General features: G+C 44.7%; 2 pseudogenes across 2 annotated transcripts in view; both read left to right on the top strand.

The window, feature by feature from the left end:
* The window catches only part of LOC147706491 (epidermal differentiation-specific protein pseudogene), a 30291-nt pseudogene extending 16468 nt beyond the window's left edge, over positions 1 to 13823 (top strand). The window contains exons 2-3 of the transcript XR_015297647.1: positions 3172 to 3262; positions 11343 to 13823. The product of XR_015297647.1 is annotated as an epidermal differentiation-specific protein pseudogene (transcript). The remainder of the gene's footprint in view (positions 1 to 3171; positions 3263 to 11342) is intronic.
* The window catches only part of LOC147706490 (epidermal differentiation-specific protein pseudogene), a 104150-nt pseudogene continuing 88880 nt past the window's right edge, over positions 3210 to 18479 (top strand). The window contains exon 1 of the transcript XR_015297645.1: positions 3210 to 3262. The product of XR_015297645.1 is annotated as an epidermal differentiation-specific protein pseudogene, transcript variant X3 (transcript). The remainder of the gene's footprint in view (positions 3263 to 18479) is intronic.

Below are 18479 nucleotides of genomic sequence, written 5' to 3'. Positions count from 1 at the left end.
CCGTCACCCGTGGCCCTCCACTATGAGGCCTGGGGGACACCTGTGGTACCGCTCCAAACATCCATACCCCATGTTCTATGCACCATACGGTTCCTGGCATACAGTGCATGGATGTTTTGCATACACAAAGATAGGTACATATCTATAGCAAAAATAAATGCTTACATACAGCGGGATATGCTGTGAATTTCTGTTTGTGTATGGTGCTTATGAGGGCAAGAGCTAATTCTTGAGTCGTTTTCTGAAGATAAGGTGGTTGTCAGTGGTTCTTATGTTGGGGGGTAAAGAGTTCCATAGTTTGGCTGCTTGAACAGAGAAGGATGTGCCACCCATGGTTTTTTTCTTATATGGTGGGATTTTGATGCGAGACGCCCCTTTAGAGCGGAGGTTCCTTTGTTGAATGTGTTTGGTGATTTTATTCATTGTGAAGAGCGGTCCCATTCCATGTATTGCTTTGTGGGTGATACGTGGTTCTTCTGGCAACTGGTGACCAACACAGGGCCTTCAAGGCAGTTGAGATGTGGCCTTGTGGTTTGATATGCAAGAGTAGTCTGGCAGCCGCGTTCTGAATCCGTTGTAGTCTTTTCATGGTTGTTAAAGGTGATTCATGGTAGTGGCTATTGGCGTAATCGACTTTGGACAGAACGAGGGAGATGGTAGCTTGGACCTTGTGTGGAAATCCCAAATGAGGAAAAATGTGTTGCAGCGTTTTTATAGTGACAACGCTTGATCTTGCTAGCTGAGAGTCCGTTGGCATTCTGAGGTTTCTTACTTCCTTCAATACTTTATGCAGTGATCCCAGTTCATCAGGCCAGGGAGCAAACAGGTCATAATGTTTCCAATCGCCACACGTGAGTATTTCCATTTTGAAAGCATTCAATTTGAGATGGCTCCAAGTCATCCACTGATCCACGGCTCTGAGACAACTGAAAATTGGGGATTTTTCAATGTCTTTCGGGCATTTCAGTTGCAGGAGTATTTGCTTGTCATCTGCATAGTTATAGCACGTGAGGTGAAATGTATTGAGTAGTACCAGTAATGACTTCATGTAGATGTTGCAAAGCATGGACGGCATGATAGAGCCTTGAGGGACCGCTGCTTTTGTGGAGTACGGTTTGGACGAGAAAGGTGGAGTATGGATGACATTAATTCTGTTTCGACGGTAGGACGCGATCCAGTCTAGAGCAGTTCCCTCTATGCCGGATTCATAGAGGCTTTGTTTCAGAGTGTCATGGTCAACTGTGTCAAAGGCAGCCGAGAGGTCCAAGAGGAGTAGCGCAGCAACCCTGTTGAGGTCTACTGTATTCTTCAGGTGATCCCAGATGGATAGGAGGTCAGATTCAATGCCTTTTCCCGGATGGATTCCTGTTTGGAAGTCTGAAAGTATGCCATTCTCTTCAATGAATTGTGACATTTGGGCTAACGCTGCTCTTCCTATAAGTTTGCCCAGGAAATGTCCATTTGTAATGGGTCTATAGTTGTCAGGGTTCAGCGGGTTCAAGTTTGTTTTCTCCAGTAAAGGGCGTATGTGTGACTTTTTGAGTTTTTCTGGAATTATTCCGGTAGTTAAGGAATCATTGATGATTCCTCTTACTGGAGTGGCATCAGAGGTTGTTACAAGAATTGTCTTGAAAGTTTGTGGAGGACACGGGTCAGAAGGGCTGCTGGCAGGCCTGCTTGCTTGACCAGGTCCATAAATTCATCATGTGAGATGTGTTGGAAGGAACAGAGAGGCTATGGTGTGAATCCATTCTGTAACTTTTGGGAAATTTGGGGTAAAAAAATAATTGTATAACTGGACAGTTGGGTCAGTGCGAGGCTCCTGTTTGTTTGCTTCTCTTGTGGGATTGTGAACTCATCCAAGGCTGAACTGGCAATACTGGGCATCAGGCATTTCCTCAGGAGACTGAAAGGGTAGGCAACTGGTTTTGTTAGTAAGGGCCGGTTTTGCAGCAGCGCAGAGGTTTTAATGCACTGAAAAGTTCCTTCTATAACCAGCAATTGTCAGGCAACAATAGAAACTGTAAAGATGATTCTGGTGATTAACATACCTGCTAGAGAGAGATGGGAGGACGCATCTAAGGTAGCACACAGGGTTATTGTGCCTGCTGCAAAAAACACGTACCCTACATATCAAGGAAGAGCATGTTATGTGCATAGCTTAATGGTTTAAAGCTTTTGTTACAGAGGTTCTTTTGTTACTGTGCAGTTCATAAGTCACAATCGCATTCTAACACATTGAGCTGTGAACTGCCATCAAAGAGTTGAATGCAAATTGCCTGGTACAGGTTAGAAAGTTATGTTTTTCCCCAGTCTTTCATTATCCTGATGTTGCTAAAAAAGGTTTTGTTAGGGTAGAAATAAATTGTTGTTATTAAAGTAAGCTTAACCTCTGTGTGATGTTCTGAATCCTGGATTTTTTCCACTCCAGACCAACCACTTTTAAAAAGTGTTTATTTGTATGGAAGACATGTAAATCCTACACCTTGTTGTCTCCTTTGCTTTATGTCACATTTTCTATACACTGATTTACACACATATGATTCGTTGCCTCTCATAACCAGGCCCAAATTGCAAAAGTATGCCCAAACGTGTGTCCCAAACTCACTGTGCTACTGGAAGCAAGCTGTATCTCACTGAAGAGAACCAACTAGGTTGAAACCGATCTTGAATTGCTTTTGTTTTCATTTTGAGAGGACATGGCTTGGCAGTCCAGGTTGAACTGTTCTTAGTAGAGTGGGATGAAGGCCGATTTGCATGTGGGTTGGTCTAGACTGAGGTAGCATATTGTGCATAAACTGATGGAATGCATATAGCCAGGAACATTACAAGTGGCTATAATTAATTCAAGCATCCCACCATCACTTTGCTGTTCACTACTGATCTTGACATAAGACATGAGCACTCTCTGTACAACAAAACACATTTGCAATGTCTCATTTTCTGGAACTGTTTGGCCAAATGAATGTGACATAGTTTCTTCTATTGCATTTAATGCCCTTTACACTAGTCTCAATGCAGTGAAAAACATTCTGATTCCCTCATGAACATTCTAAAACTGGCAGCAGGACCTGAGGCCTTCTTCCACAGGACTGTTGATTTAATATATGCGCCATCCATATACTATCTTATCATTTTAAATAGTTTACATTGTTTTTCTTCTCCTTATAGATCCAGCCATCTTTGTCAGCTGTCCAGTGAAGGAGCCACCAGGAGTCCTCTGGAAGCCACTTAAGTCATTTGCAAACCATCTTGTGGAGAGGTAAGTGTGATAGCTTTAGGTCCTTGTGTCATAGGTTCCCTATTAGGAAGCAAATACTCAGGGAGTGATGAGGACTAAAAAGGCCCTGGCTTCCATGCTGACTGCCGAAGTCTCACTAGAGGACCAGCTCTGGTGAGACTTGAGAGAAAGTGTTGTTGAATCTTCCAGATCTCGACTGAGATAATGTTGTTGTACAGCAATAATTCTTTTATTTTATGATTTGATTGCCAAAGGATGGTTATTTTGTTTGTTTTCCAGTTGCATGATTTGTTGCTTCTTGTTTCATGTGTGGGCAGCCCTTCAGGGGCAAAGCTTAGATTCACATTGTTAATGAACTCACCATTAGAAATGGATTACACTCTAACACTACACTGCTGATGCCATTTCTGTACATTAGGCTGGATGCCTGGCACTACCTTACCCAGATGACCCAGGATGACATGGTTCCTGACTGTACCCCATGCTCTAGGTTTGTCTGATGGGCTTGTTTATTGAGATGTAGCTGGCAGAACTGCAGTGTAAGTTAAAGGCTACTGGCCCGATTCACCGAACGAACTTAAGACAAAGTCCTAAACTTACTACTTTTGGTATTCACAGAAGTTAGGATTTTGTCTTAAGTTTGTCTTAATACAAACTTAAGACAGACTTAAGACAAAATTCTAACTTAAGTCTGTTTTAAGTTTGTCTTAAGACAAATTTAAGACAAAATCCTAACTTCTGTGAATACCAAAAGTAGTAAGTTTAGGATTTTGCCTTTAGTTAGTTCTGTGAATTGGGCCCTATGAATCGGTGTCGTCAGTTCGAAGGATCTGCCCTCAATCACGTCTTTCCTAGTTTATTAAATACTGCAACACCCACTATACAACCTTAGAATCTTACATTGAAAGCACCTCATAGTGCAGGTCAGACACCATAGGTCAGTCACCATGCTAACATGCATCGGCAGGAATGCTAGCCATGTTCCAGGTTCCAAAGCTTTTACAAGGACTGCTTTCATTTATGTCCACTCTTCTATTTTAAACAATGTAGATTCCTGAGATAGCGCATCCTTAATATTGCTGGATTTTTAAGAGGATTTGTGACTTGCTTGTCAATCTCATAATGTCAGATAGACTGGTGAGGATTGCTGGGTGTCAGTAGTCGTGTTGCTAAATTGGTTGAAGTCTTTCCACCCTGAATGTAAGGTTGTAGTTGGAGTGGGACAGGAATCAAGTTAACGTGTAAAGGTCAAATACTGGTGCTCCCAGGATCATGTCTGCGCCCAACCCTCTTTAATAACCACTTTTCGACTCTCCACCAGCTACTGTTTAACCTAAGAATCAGTTTAAAAAACTATGCTGGTGACATTCAAATGATGGGTTGTATGTCAAATTATAAGTAAAAACATATATGTCTTGAAATGTATATCAATGTCTAAATATTGTTAACAAAAATAATGGTCCATTAATTGTAAACTTTTTACAACTAATGAATCCTTGTCTGAGACGATAAGTGAATTTTAATTGGAAAAATAAAGGTCAATGGGGAAAAACACTGAGACATGAAGAAGATGATTCTGCCACATGCACTAATGTGGAGCTCCAATGACTGAGATTTGAGATTGCTCATGTGTTGATGATGATGTACCTTTTGTGAGGTATGAAGGAATGCTGTCTAGGATGACATCAATAATCTGGAGGTCAGACCTGCATGAAGGAGGGTGTGTGGTACACCATGTTAAATACCGAAGAGAAGCCAGAAGAAGGACTCCATTTGTTTACAGTGGTGTCCACTGATGGAGTATAAGATGGGTTCAAAGGGGACAACAAAAGCTTTGATGAGCTTACCAAGAAAAATACACTAGAGATTGGTCAAGCACTGGTCAGTTTAATGTAGTAGGCCTTGAGATCACTGAAGATCCTGCCAGATGAGTTTCTTGATAAAGACTCTCACAGGGAAGGCAGAAGAGGCAGAGAGGAGGATTTCCTTCAGGTGAACCAGGCTTAGCAAAGTTCATCAAATTCATTGGCTCTGACTGAAGTGAGGTGAGGTTCAGCCAATCACTGCTTGTGTGAAGTGATAGTCATAGAACACAATTTGCATTTAAAGTGAAGGCTGTGGTTGTCACTTAAGGTGCTATGATGGTGATGTGTTCCAGTGGAACAAAGATTTTGGCTGGGATGTTAACAGCTGTATGTGAGTAACATTAAAGATAAGGTGGATGTTATCCAAGCTAAGTTCCTAACCATCATCTGATGTGGGTACAGTATTGTTTGTCAACCCAGATATTCTAGACTTCCGGATGTAAAAGTGGTGACATCTGCAATGGTGCCAAAGAAGGCTGGATTGTTCAGAGGCAGTGTGTAACTCAATAGAAATCAAAAAGCACTGGTTGGAGAAGGTAGACAATTGATGAGTAAAGCTTTGCATTCTTTGGATGAACACTCTAAGTAGCTGGAGGTGGATAAGGACTTCTTAAGGATGGCTACAACTTTTCTGCTTGGCTTCATAGAAGGTCACTTTCACATGAGGACTGTATGGCTGAAGAGTAAAACTTATGAAAGGCAGGAATAATGTAATCAGCCTAATATTTTTCAGTGATGAAGAGAAAATCTGAACTTGAGGTGTGAAGTGGAGAACAATCCGCTTCTTTTGGGTAGTGTTTCTAGACTGGTGCAGGGTTGAGGGAGGAGTAAGGCAAGTTGCAAGAAGGTGTGTCGAGAGTGTAGTATGACGGACAAACTCTAAATACTAACATTCCAAACTACAACCACAATGCTGAGCATCATATTATAGGCAAGTTACAAAGCAACATACTACAGAGAGTGTGGGAGAAAACGTTTTGCGAGAGGAGGCAAGTGCATTAGAAGAATGATCCTGAGTTGGTCAAGGGGAGAAAAGGACTGGGCAGTTGAGAAGAGAGGAGAGTGTGAGAGGAGTGGGGAGATCCAGGGAGTAGTAATGAGGGAAGAGGGTTACTTGCAAGGTAAGGAGGGTTGGGGTAAAGGAGAGTTAACCTGTTGCCAGAAAGGGATGGTGCAAAGCATTACGTGAAGATGTAGAACAGAATGAGAGGAGGGAACATTACAAGAAGAAGCATGGTTGTAAGGAAATTACCACTATGAAAAATGAAATCCCAGGCAGCAACATTTTGAAAATTTGAGCTGATTACCTGCAGAGTGGCAAGGCAGATTAGAAGGTCCAGGTAAGGTTCCCTAAATCACTAGCTAATCATTGCTGATGAGGTGATCTAGTAGTGGTGCAGGTGCAACGCTCAAAAGGAGCAATTTTCCCAAACTGCGAACTAACAATAGTCTATATGGAACGGGAGACTTAGGGCCTTAATATGAGTCTGGCAGTCTGAGGACCACTAGACTCCCTGGGGCATGGTGTTGGTTTTCAACCACCACCACATCAGCGGGTCAACCGCTGTATTACAACTTTGGCAGTCGGACTGTCATAGCACTGTCACAACTGCCAGGGAACCATGATCCCTGGTGGGCCCCTGGCCATTGGGGGCTCATAATATGTGAGCGGTGCTGCTGCGGCACTGCCATGCATATTACACATTTCAGGACGGCCAGCAGTGCCACTGAGGTTCTTCCTCCATACTATTGGCAGTCATTAAACAAAGGGGGTCCTACAGGGCTTCCCGTGCCCCATGCATGGGCCTCCCTGTATGCAAGCACCCCCGGTTCTAGCACGGCATGGACTTCACAGTCCATGACGTGCCGTAACATGCTGCGGCGGTCCTGTGGCAGTACCTTTTCAAAGGCATACATAGGTGCCTTCGAAAAGTACCGCCATGCCCCTGCCAGGCCACGAAAAACGAATCATCCAGCAGGCAGGCGGTCCTAGAGCGGGGCGGTGGTGTGGCAGCCCACTCTAGGACCACCACACTTGTAATCAGACCCTCAGACACAAACAAACTAGAAGGCACAGATCTCCAAATCCCCTAGTTATTAAGTGTTATTGGATACCAGCCAGGTGCAGTTTCAGTGCAACCCATTGAAAGGTGCAGCTCCTCCAAGCCACCAATTAGCATCTGTGAGATCCACCCAGTTGTAGTGTATGTGCAACCAAGTGATAGGTTAAGCTTCCTGCATCCAGGAAGAGCATAAGTGTAATCCACTAATGGTAAAAAGCAATTGTTAAAGCCAATGTATTATAGCTGTGCAATAACACTAACTACAATCATCCCATAAGGCACACTAGCATAACAGAAATGGCAATAGTATGGGAGTATGCGAGATATTGTTCCAGGTGTCTTTGCTCCTCAAGGTCATCCTTCAAATTAAGTTACAGACAGAACATTCTGAAACCCAATGAAATATTTGGTTGCCATTGGCTACAGTTCTTCGAGGGCCTGGAAGAGGGAATAGTATTCTCTCTTTGTGTAAGGTAAACTTGGGGTTAAACTTCATCCATACAGAGTCAAGTACTCTGCATAGGAACACAACATCAAAATCAATTGGGCAAATGACAGAAAAGCAGGTCACAAGACTCCTGAGCAGAAAAACATATTAGGAGACAGTCAGTCGTGATTAAATTAGGAGAAGCATGGCACAGTGATACAGCAAGAGTGACATCTGATCCGACACATCCTATGGGAAATTAGTGGAATCTCTCCAGTTTTGAAAACACAGTTTTCCTTAGACAGAACATCAGGTAAAATTTGACTAAAATACCTGAATCAGGTTTTGCCTTTGCTTGGGACCTCAACTTCCACATGGAGAACAACAATGACAGCAACACCACCACCCTGCTGGACAACCTCGGACTCAAGCAACTCGTGAACACCCCCACCCACTACGCCGGCCACACGCCAGACCCCATCTTCTCCTCTAGCAAGCACATCTCCTTCAGCCACTCCACCGGACTACACTGGACAGATCACAGCTGCGTCCACTTCAACTTCAGGAGAACCACAACCCACCACCAGCCACAACAGATTCCCCACAGAAGCTGGAGCAAGATCACCGCCAACCAACTCACCACCTCCCCACCTCCCTCAGCCTGGACCCTCCCACCAACATGACGGACCCCAACGAAGCAGCCCGCAACCTCACACAGTGGCTGACCAACTGCGCTGATGAACTCGCACCACTGAAGAACCCCCCCCCCCAGCAGACCCGGCAGCAAGAAAGTCTCATGGTTCACCAACGACCTCAAAAACTCCAAGATGACCTGCCGCACCCTCGAGAAAGGCTGGCGCCACGACCAGACAACAGAAAACATGACAGCCCTCAAGAACGCCACCCGCAAACACCACCAGCTGATCCGCACCACCAAAAGGACAACATTCAAAGAACGACTGGACAACAACACCCACATCAGCAAGGAACTCTTCAGCATCGTTAAAGAGCTATCCAACCCCTGTGCCTGCAACAACGACATCACACCCCGCAAGACCTCTGCGACTCACTCACCTCGTTCTTTCACCGCAAGATCGCCGACATACACAACAGCTTCGGCGCACAGACCACGCACCCAACCTCCGTACCAGCGCCCCCCACCACCACCCTCTGCACCTGGACCCCGGTCAGCACCGAAGACACCACCCGCACGATGAAAACCATCCACTCCGGCTCCCCAACCGACCCCTGTCCACACCAGGTCTTCAACAAAGCCGACTCCATCATCGTACCCCAACTCCGAGACATCATTAACAGCTCCTTCGCATCCGCCACCTTCCCGGAGAGCTGGAAACATGCCGAGCTCAGCGCCCTCCTAAAGAAACCCACCGCGGACTCCACGGACCTCAAGAACTTCCACCCCATCTCGCTCCTCCCTTTTCCTGCCAAAGTCATTGAGAAGACCATCAACAAACAACTCTCCGCCTTTCTCGAGACAAACTGATCCCTCGATCCCTCGCAGTCCGGTTACCGAGCAAACCACAGCACCGAGACCGCCCTCATCGCAGCCACCGACGACATCAGGTCCCTGCTCGACAATGGGGAAACAGCTGCCCGCATCCTCCTGGACCTCTCAGCAGCCTTAGACACCATATGCCATCGCACCCTGATACAGCACCTCAGCAACACCGGAATACAAGGAACGGCCTTGGAGTGGATCATCTCGTTCCTCGCCGGAAGAACCCAGAGAGTCTGCCCCCCCCGTTCCGATCCACGGCCACCGAAGTCATCTGTGGCGTTCTGCAAGGATCCTCGCTCAGCCCCACCCTCTTCAACGTCTACATGAGTCCCCTCGCAGCCATCGCACGCCAACACAACCTAAACATCATTTCCTATGCTGACGACACCCAGCTAATCCTCTCCCTCACCAACGACCCCGCCACCGCCAGAGCCAGCCTCCAGGAAGGAATGAAAGACGTCGCGGAATGGATGACGCTCAGCCGTCTGAAACTGAACTCAGACAAGACGGAAGTCCTCATCCTGGGACCGTCCCCCTCCACCTGGGACAACTCCTGGTGGCCCCCTGCCCTTGGCACCGCCCCCAAGCCAACGGACCAGGTACGCAACCTGGGCTTCATCCTGGACTCCTCCCTCACGATGACCAAGCAAGTCAACGCCGTCTCGTCATCCTGTTTCAACACCCTGCGCATGCTCCGAAAGATCTTCCGGTGGATCCCCACCGAAACCAGGAAGATGGCCATCCAGGCCCTCATCACCATCCGACTGGACTACGGGGACACCCTCTACGCTGGTACCACAGCCAAACTCCAGAAAAGACTCCAACGGATACAGAACCCTTCTGCACGACTCATCCTCGACACCCCCCGTCACGGCCACATCTCTGCCCATCTGAAAGATCTGCACTGGCTCCTTGTCAGCAAGAGGATTACGTTCAGACTCCTCACCCACGCACACAAGGCTCTCCACGACATGGGCCCCAAATACCTCAACAGCCGCCTCACATTCTACACACCCACCCGCCAGCTCCGATCCGCCAGCCTCGCCCTCGCCACCGTCCCACGAATTCGTAGAACCTCCGCCGGAGGAAGATCCTTCTCCTACCTGGCGGCCAAGACATGGAACTCCCTCCCCACCCACCTACGGCTGACCCAGAACCATCTCTCCTTCAGGAAACAACTCAAGACCTGGCTGTTCGAGCAGTAGCGACTCCCCCTCCCCCCAGCGCCTTGAGACCCTAGCGGGTGAGTAGCGCGCTATACAGATTCGCTGATTGATTGATTGGGCTAGATTCTACTCTGCATGTGCCTTGGGTCTGTCTACTAATATAATTACATTTATTTGCAAATATTCTTTGCCAACCCAAGATTGATTTACTAGTTTTTCAAAGTGGAAAATGTGTCCACTTACCATCTCGCATACTTTTCTTGAATAGTGAACCACTTCCTACATTTGTTCTACACAGTTAGTTCACAGTTAATGCTGTGTTAAGTGAGGAAAAAGAGAAACATAGAGCAATTTTATTTAAAATGATTTTCTTTTGTGTAACTTGTATAAGTAGATTTACTGCAGAGGGAATTGATATTGACCTCTACTCTGTTTCTATCATGAGTAAGAGTCAACATCTTTGCTGTTAAAGTGGAACAGGACAATGTTTCTGGTTCATCAGGTGATTTACTCACACCATTATGTATGAGATAGCTACAAGATTAATAACCCCTTCACTGCGGGGGGTAATTCCCCCGCTGTGCTGGGGGGCGGGGGGCGTATACAGCACCCGCATGCTCATGGCGAGCTCAGCTCGTCATGAGGCACGGCGCTCCGGTGCTCATGACGAGCTCAGCTCGTCACAGGTGCACCCGTTCCCATGGAACGCTCAGCACAGCAGGGGAATGATCCCCATGTGTGAGCTTTCCAACTGCTCATGACGAACTGAACTCGTCATGAGCACCGGAGCGCCGTGCCTCATGACGAGCTCAGCTGGTCATGAGCATCGATGGTGATAAACCCTAAAAATATGCCGGAGCAAACTGCTTTATCTGTGGTACCTCTAAATTATTGGTAAACACAGCTCTTAGTTTGGAAAGCCATTTTCAAAACACAGGCTCAGAATGTAACAATTTTGGTGATAAAATATTTTCTTTGCATGGAGAAGAATCAGTGCTGTGAATTTGCGCAAAATCTTACTTGATCTTTCTCTACTGTGTTTCTTTTGTTCCTCGTTACAGGGTCAAAGAAGAGCGCACGTTTCAAATTCTGAAGCTTACGACCATGAACACAATCACTGTCTATGAACATGCTAACTTCAAAGGAATGTATAAGACATTTACTTCAGATGTTCCAAATCTGGTAAATGAAAACTTCAATGACTGCATCTCATCGGTGAAGATCGTCGGCCAGCCCTGGGTCCTGTATGAGCATCTGCACTATAAGGGACAAGCTGTACCCCTAGAGGAGGGAGAATATGCACAGGTTAGCATGAATGATGGGGCAACCTCTCTTATGCTGATCACTGATGACCTGAGCAATCCACAGATCACAGTCTATGAGCATATCAATGGAGGGGGTAAGGCGGTAGTGCTGACTGCGGAGTCCAATCTCGCGTTTGGAGGCATGCATGATAATATATCCTCCCACAGAGTCCAGAGAGGAGCCTGGGCTCTGTACGAGCATATAAATAGAGGTGGAAGGTGCATTGTAGCCAGGGCTGGTGAATATTTGGCAAATTACTGCACTATTGGTTTCAATGATCAAGTCTCCCATGTGTATCCTCTGCGCGCTGGAACGTCCTCTGTGACAGCCACGATTCTGTGGGACAAGAAAAGGGTAGAGAGTGAAAGGAATGTTCAGATAGATCAGTATCATTACAAAAACCAATCAAGCGTTGAGCAGCAGTTCACTGCTACTTCTTCCAAAGAGTTTGAAAAATTTGTCTCCCATAGCTTTGAATTCAGCAATTCGACAACACTCACGGTGGGTACCTCATTTACCCTGAAAGGAGTGGTCGATATTAATACAGAGCTGTCCAACACCTTCACAGTGAAGAAAGGGCAGACTGAGTCATCCACCATGAGGAAAAAGACAGAGTTGAGCATGCCGGTGAAGGCTCCACCACGGTCGAATGTGACTGTCAGTTTCATGTGCAAGGAGGTTACATTCGTAGTGCCGGTTGAGCTGAAAATCGTCCAAGGCGGTACAACTCGTATCGAAACTGGAACATACCGATGTCAATCTGGTACAGAAACCACTATTGATGTGCAGAGCCTTCCCGTAGCTTGATCGCAGTGGGAACCGCACTATCTTCACCTTAGCGCATAGGGACTGTATTTTCCTTTAAAGTGAGATGCCTGAGAGGGACACTTTCATTTATAGGTGCCTTGTACCCAGACATTGCTTCAAAAATCAACCTTAGTCAGGAGACTGTTGCTTTGTACCCATCCCTTCTTCCTAGCCATCAAGGGAGTTCCTCCTTTAGTGGGATGGCCATACATTTAATCTCACCAGAATCACAATCAATGCCATATTTGGACTTGATACTCACTGTCATCATGTTTCCTCAAAGTGGAGAGCTAGTGCCATAATCTGACAGACCCCGGATGTCACAGAGGCACCAAGGAATGAGTGTAACCTGCATAAAGGCAGTCTCAAAGCTGTAGTGTGATTGTCAATGTTTAGGTCTGCTGCTCCTTTCACATCTGTAGGAAATGTCTTACTGAGACAGGTCACTTCCTGCCAAGGGTTTATTAGTGTCTGTCTGCAGACAACAATGCTTCCACCACTGCTGCCCCAAGCCTGGCCTTGAGGTTGAGTACTACACCAGCTCCTGTTTTTTGCTGTGTCTGCATCTTGCAAATGGCATACTCTTATCTTTCCATTGGGTGTCAAGATGCAGCAATATCTGTTTTCTCCAGAACACAGGAGATTACCATATTGAGAATAGTAAGTTAGGTATCTGTAATCCAAATATCACTGACTGAAATCCTGTAGAAATCAAATTATTTCATTCACTGACTGCCCTTAGGTTATCGCTGCTGCACCTGACATATTTGTAGGGCCCAACCCACTTTCATGACAAGAATTGGCCCACTGCATTCTGCCACACTTTCAGATCCAATGGGACAGTTCAGATGTCTGACAATGATTTATCCCTTGAAAAATTGGTACTGCTTAAATCACCAGAGCAGTCAATACTTGGTTCTAAGACACTGCATTCACTTATTTCAAATGTTTATGGTTGTAATGGTTTATACATGTACTGAATGAAGCTCAACATAGAATCCCAAAAGACACACCTGTGTTCAAGGTTCCAACTGCTGACCTGAGGAGGCAGGTTTCATTGACATCATTATTGTGCTGCAGTATACAATAATTCAGATATATTTATGTGCAGGTTCATTGTCAGCACTGAATTTGAAGTTCCTTTTTTTGATTTTCTTTGTAATATTTACTTCCATCATATTGCAGCTTAAACTGGTACATGAAGTGTTTCTATCATCTTATTTTAAGCCTAGTCAATTCACACAAATCATCGATTTGTAAACATCCTACAACTATGGTGAAGGTAGCGAAGATAACTAATGTAATAATTAAGTATTCATTTTTGTGTTCGCTTTACTACAATCTGCAATGCAAGTCAACGATCAGGGTTTGGTTTCCTTTATGGTTATTTTTGTAATGCCTCCTGACTAAATAAACCTCAGTTGTGAGCAGTTCTGGTGTGCATGTGTCTCTTCTTTTCTTTTGCATTGGAGGCCTTCTCTGCCCACAACATTTACAAACACATGTCTTAAAGAGGATAGTTTGAAGAGCACAGTCTCGATGACTAAAGCTGCCAAGAGACAGTGACCCTCTAAGAGAAGGAAAATGGTGTCTGTCTCCAAGAATATGTATCCCACATAATCTGTTATTTTATGCTTTCGTCTCATTTTATTATTCACTCACAACAGTCTGGACAAAGATCCTTGTATGCTTGCACATTCACACTCATGCACGTGGATATACTTGCAAAAACAATAAACAAAACTCACAAAACTACACACAAAAAATGCACACATATACAGTCCCAATCAAAAAACACATACACACTGACACATGTAACCAGAAACATACACACATATGCAAAACTCTCTCTGAAACACAACACACACAGACACACACACACAGATATATAAACAGATATACACAAGCCTGCATACTACTATCAAATACACACAAACACGTAAAATACCAACATCGAAATATAGTCTGATATATACACACACACACATACACACAACAGAACAAAATAATACACAGACACAAAAACACACACAGTCCTAGAACTCTGAGCACATTATGGTTTGAATTTTGTTAAGACTTCTCAGGAATCCTAGATCTCGAGTCTGTGGCAACAACTCCTGATCTAGGACCTGATTAACAAACTCTCTCCCTTACGGAGGCCGCCCCGCGAGTGTGTGTGCAATGAACATTGATCTGATTTACCTTGACTTTCGTTCAGGCTATAATCCTCCCAAGTTTTAGACACCCTTTTAACTCTGTTTTAATACTTACATAATCATAAGGCGACCAGAACAAACGGCCTAATTTGCAAAAAATGTTACAGGCTTCAGATGGTTCTAAATACAGAAAGTTGTCCCTGGTGAGCCTTGAGCCAGTGTTAAGACAGTTCTAGGCCCTGAAGGCATTCTTATGGCTGCCTGAAGCCAAGAAAACCTCTTGTTATCAGGCCTGATAGCCACACAGCTGTCTTAAACCCTGTAACCATAGCTGTACCCTGGAAGTGAACAATCATAGGTGTGGCCCTAATTGTTTTACTCCTACCAACTGTGATTGAAAACATCAAATAGCTCATAATTTGCAAAAACCCAAATGTTCTTCCAAAGAGGAACAGCTGAACAAGCTGATTGAATGAATGCACAACCACTGACATCTTTAGCCATATTGCAAAGGGCCTAAAAAGTACATTGGAACGTATTTAAGGACTCTTTAAACCTTTATTTACATGCAATTAATATCAGGGGTTGAGCAGAGAGAAATGTAATGTAATGTATGAGTACTTGTTAAGCGCGGCTGCCACCCAAAGGGTATCCTGGCGCTGTGACCATACTATTCCATCGGATGTAATACACTACATTGCTCTTGGGAAGAGGTGGGTCTTGAAATCCCTCTTAAAAGAAATCAGATCTTGCCTACTCCTCAGCGCCAGGGGTAAGGTGTTCCATAATTTGGCGGCTGTGAAACTGAAAGCACGACCGCCCATCCTCACTCTGTTAATCTTGCGGACCATCACCAGGAACGCTGAAGAAGATCTCAAGGGTCTAGCGGCTTGGTACCAGGAAAAAAGATTTTGGAGCAGCATTGGTCCCAGTCCATGCAAAGCACTAAAAACAAGGCACAATGCCTTAAAAGCAATCCGCTGCTGAACAGGTAGCCAGTGGAGATCAGATAGTGCTGCAGATGACGATGCAGAACGTGGGCGAGATAAAGCCAATTTGGCTGCCATATTTTGAATCCTCTGCAGTTTTAGTATCAGAATCTTAGGAGCTCCCAGAAGCAGTGTGTTGCAGTAGTCTAACCTACTGAGAATGGAACTACGCACCAATTCTACTCTGGCTCCTAGAGGGAGTAACGGCAAGATTTTTCGTAAGGCTCGAATCAAGCCCATACAAGTCGCTGCAGTCCTGTTAACAGAGGCGTCAAGCTGCAGGCTAGGCTCAAACAAGACCCCTAAGTTGCGAGCCGACTCAGCGGCAGTCACCGTGCCCAAAATAGAGGCTGATAAAAAGATAAAACATATTATTCTGCACTGTATTTCGCTTCAACTGTTATTTTGTCAAAAGCATATTGTAAATGAGTACAACAATCAACAATTCAAAGTTACAGTTTACTTTGAACAAAAAAAACTTTCACAATTACATTAAATGGTAAGTACAATACATAACAAGTAAGGGGCCGACTAGTGGGCGGGTCGGATTACTTTCCGACCTTCTCTTTACAATGGAGGATGTTGGAAAGGAAACCTTCTGGTCATTCAGGCTGGCATCCTATGGGCTCGGAGAGCCTGTCCACCATTTGGAATCCGGCAAGTAAGCTCAAGGACAGGCCTTTCCCCCTTGAGATTACGACAATGGTTTCCGTCATGGTTTCCATGCCGTTCTGTCTGACATTGAAACCCTGTCGAAAAGCACCTTTGGGGTCCCCCAGTTGTGCCCACTTGGGCGCACCGGCACCGGGTGGAGACAGAGGGGGCACCTACAGTGCCCCATGTTGATTCCTGCACCTTGTTGCAGGCCCCTTGTGGTGCCTGCCACGGGGTGCTGGGATGAGCTAGACCTCCCATTTTACTACGGGAGCATGCATTACAGCCGGTTTACAGTTGTAATGCATGCTCCTATATTAAAATGTAGAAATGCGACCAAACAGAATTTGGTAACATTCTAATGAGGCGGTCGCTCCCTTGACGGATGCAGTGTCGGGCGGAAGTGATTCCGTCTGACATCGTAATGAGGGCCATAATGTGTAAGAACCATCACAATTAAAATTCAACATACTAAAATGATCAACTATAGATTATTAGAATTTTTTCTCTTTGCATATAATTTACATAATAATCGGAACTACTGCACCACTTTCAAAGTTATTTATTATGACAAAATAATTCTAGCATATTTTCCTACTACTAGTAGAAATTCATGATTTCATTAAGTATGGATTAGCTGATCTTATGCACATGTTCCTTTAATGGTATTTAACTCAGCAGCAATGATAGAAACATTACCTAATAAATATTACAATTTCCTAAATGGAATTAATCAAATATAAGTTAGAGTATGTCCAGTAGCTTTATTTTAAGGTCTCACCGATGGATAACTGTTATCTTTCTGTTGTAGAACGTTTAGGGTGTGATTTACAGTTCGGCGGATCGGTTACTCCATCACAAACATGACCGATATCCCATCTCGTGTACTACAAGTGCCATTGTATATAATGCACTTGTGACACATCAGATAGCATACCAGTCACGTGTGTAACAGAGTAACCCTCTTCTAAGCCAGGCCCTAACTGTGAACGATTCAGAAAAGGGGGTGGTGATGAAAAGAGTGTCTGAATTAAGCAGACCACTCTTACCCAGTCCAAAGATCAGGGCTTGATCCATCACCGTTATTTATCTCACTGCACCATCCCAGCTCAGAACCTGGCTATATGCAAATCAGTCTGTCCCTGGCCCAGTGCATCATGGGAACAGGGCATCAGGATTCAAGCAAGCCGGGCCGAAGACGGCTGAAATGCCAGAAACCGGTCCCCGGTAGCTTGTTTCCTTCCCAGTATAAGAATTGGCTTGGTAGTTTGGTCTGCCCTGTTCCCATGATGCACTGGGCCAGGGTCAGACTAATTTGCATATAGCCAAGTTCTGAGCTGGGATGGTGCAGTGAGTTAAAAAACGGTGATGGATCAAGCCCTGATCTTTGGACTGGGTAAGAGTGGTCTGCTTAATTCAGACACTCTGTTCATCACCACCCCCTTTCCTAACTGTGAACAGCACCAATAATTAGAGTGTGCTTTGTATTGGCCGATCCTTACCATTCATTGCCTTTTATGGCAAATTTAGTTTCCTGTTTCCTATAGTGTTGATGTTTTAGCATTGAAATGGTCAATTAGACGGATTGGGGCCATACGAAAGTCCAAAAGGACAAGAACCCTAGGCACTTCTGAATACCCACTAAGTAAATCCACACAGGAAAATTCATTCAGTGCAAGATTCAAGCAAGTTGTATTTAAAAAAAATCATTACATAAGACAAAATGCATAAGGTTAGTCAAGCAAATAAATCACTGAGAGATAACATAAGGCTAAACACCTCCAAATTATACCAAGTATACCAGTGAGCACTCTGATATAGAGTCTACTTCTAAGAAAAAAAGGAAAATCATGGGCACACATTTCCAAAACGACACTTATAGATTTTTAACAGCAGAGAATCAAGCCCTTAGAATTGTATTACATGGATGTGCTGATAAAGTTGCAATAATAACAAGCATTTGCAATGCAATCAGTTTCGCACTAGTGAGAGTTAGAGCTATTGGTGTTGTAAATTACAATGTATTTTGCCTATGTGTTTTGGCTTGGAGTGGAGTGGATGTATGCTTTGTGGAGTGGAATTATGTCGGTTGAATTAGTATTGTTAGTTGTGGAACTATGTGTGGTGGAATTGTGTGGTGTGGAGTAAATGTGCGTAGGGGAATTAAGTGGCATAGTGTGCAGTGGATTTATGTGAAGAGTAATTATGTGGTATTGAGTCTAATGGAATTATGTGTTGTGGGTTGTGCGTCATGGAATGTAATTATGTGGAATGGTATTTTGTGTTG

Source organism: Lissotriton vulgaris, chromosome 7, assembly GCF_964263255.1.
Source record: "Lissotriton vulgaris chromosome 7, aLisVul1.2, whole genome shotgun sequence".
NCBI classification, from domain to species: Eukaryota; Metazoa; Chordata; class Amphibia; order Caudata; family Salamandridae; genus Lissotriton; species Lissotriton vulgaris.
The sequence above is the reverse complement of the archived record's forward strand: the minus strand, read 5'-3'. Positions and strand labels throughout refer to the sequence as shown.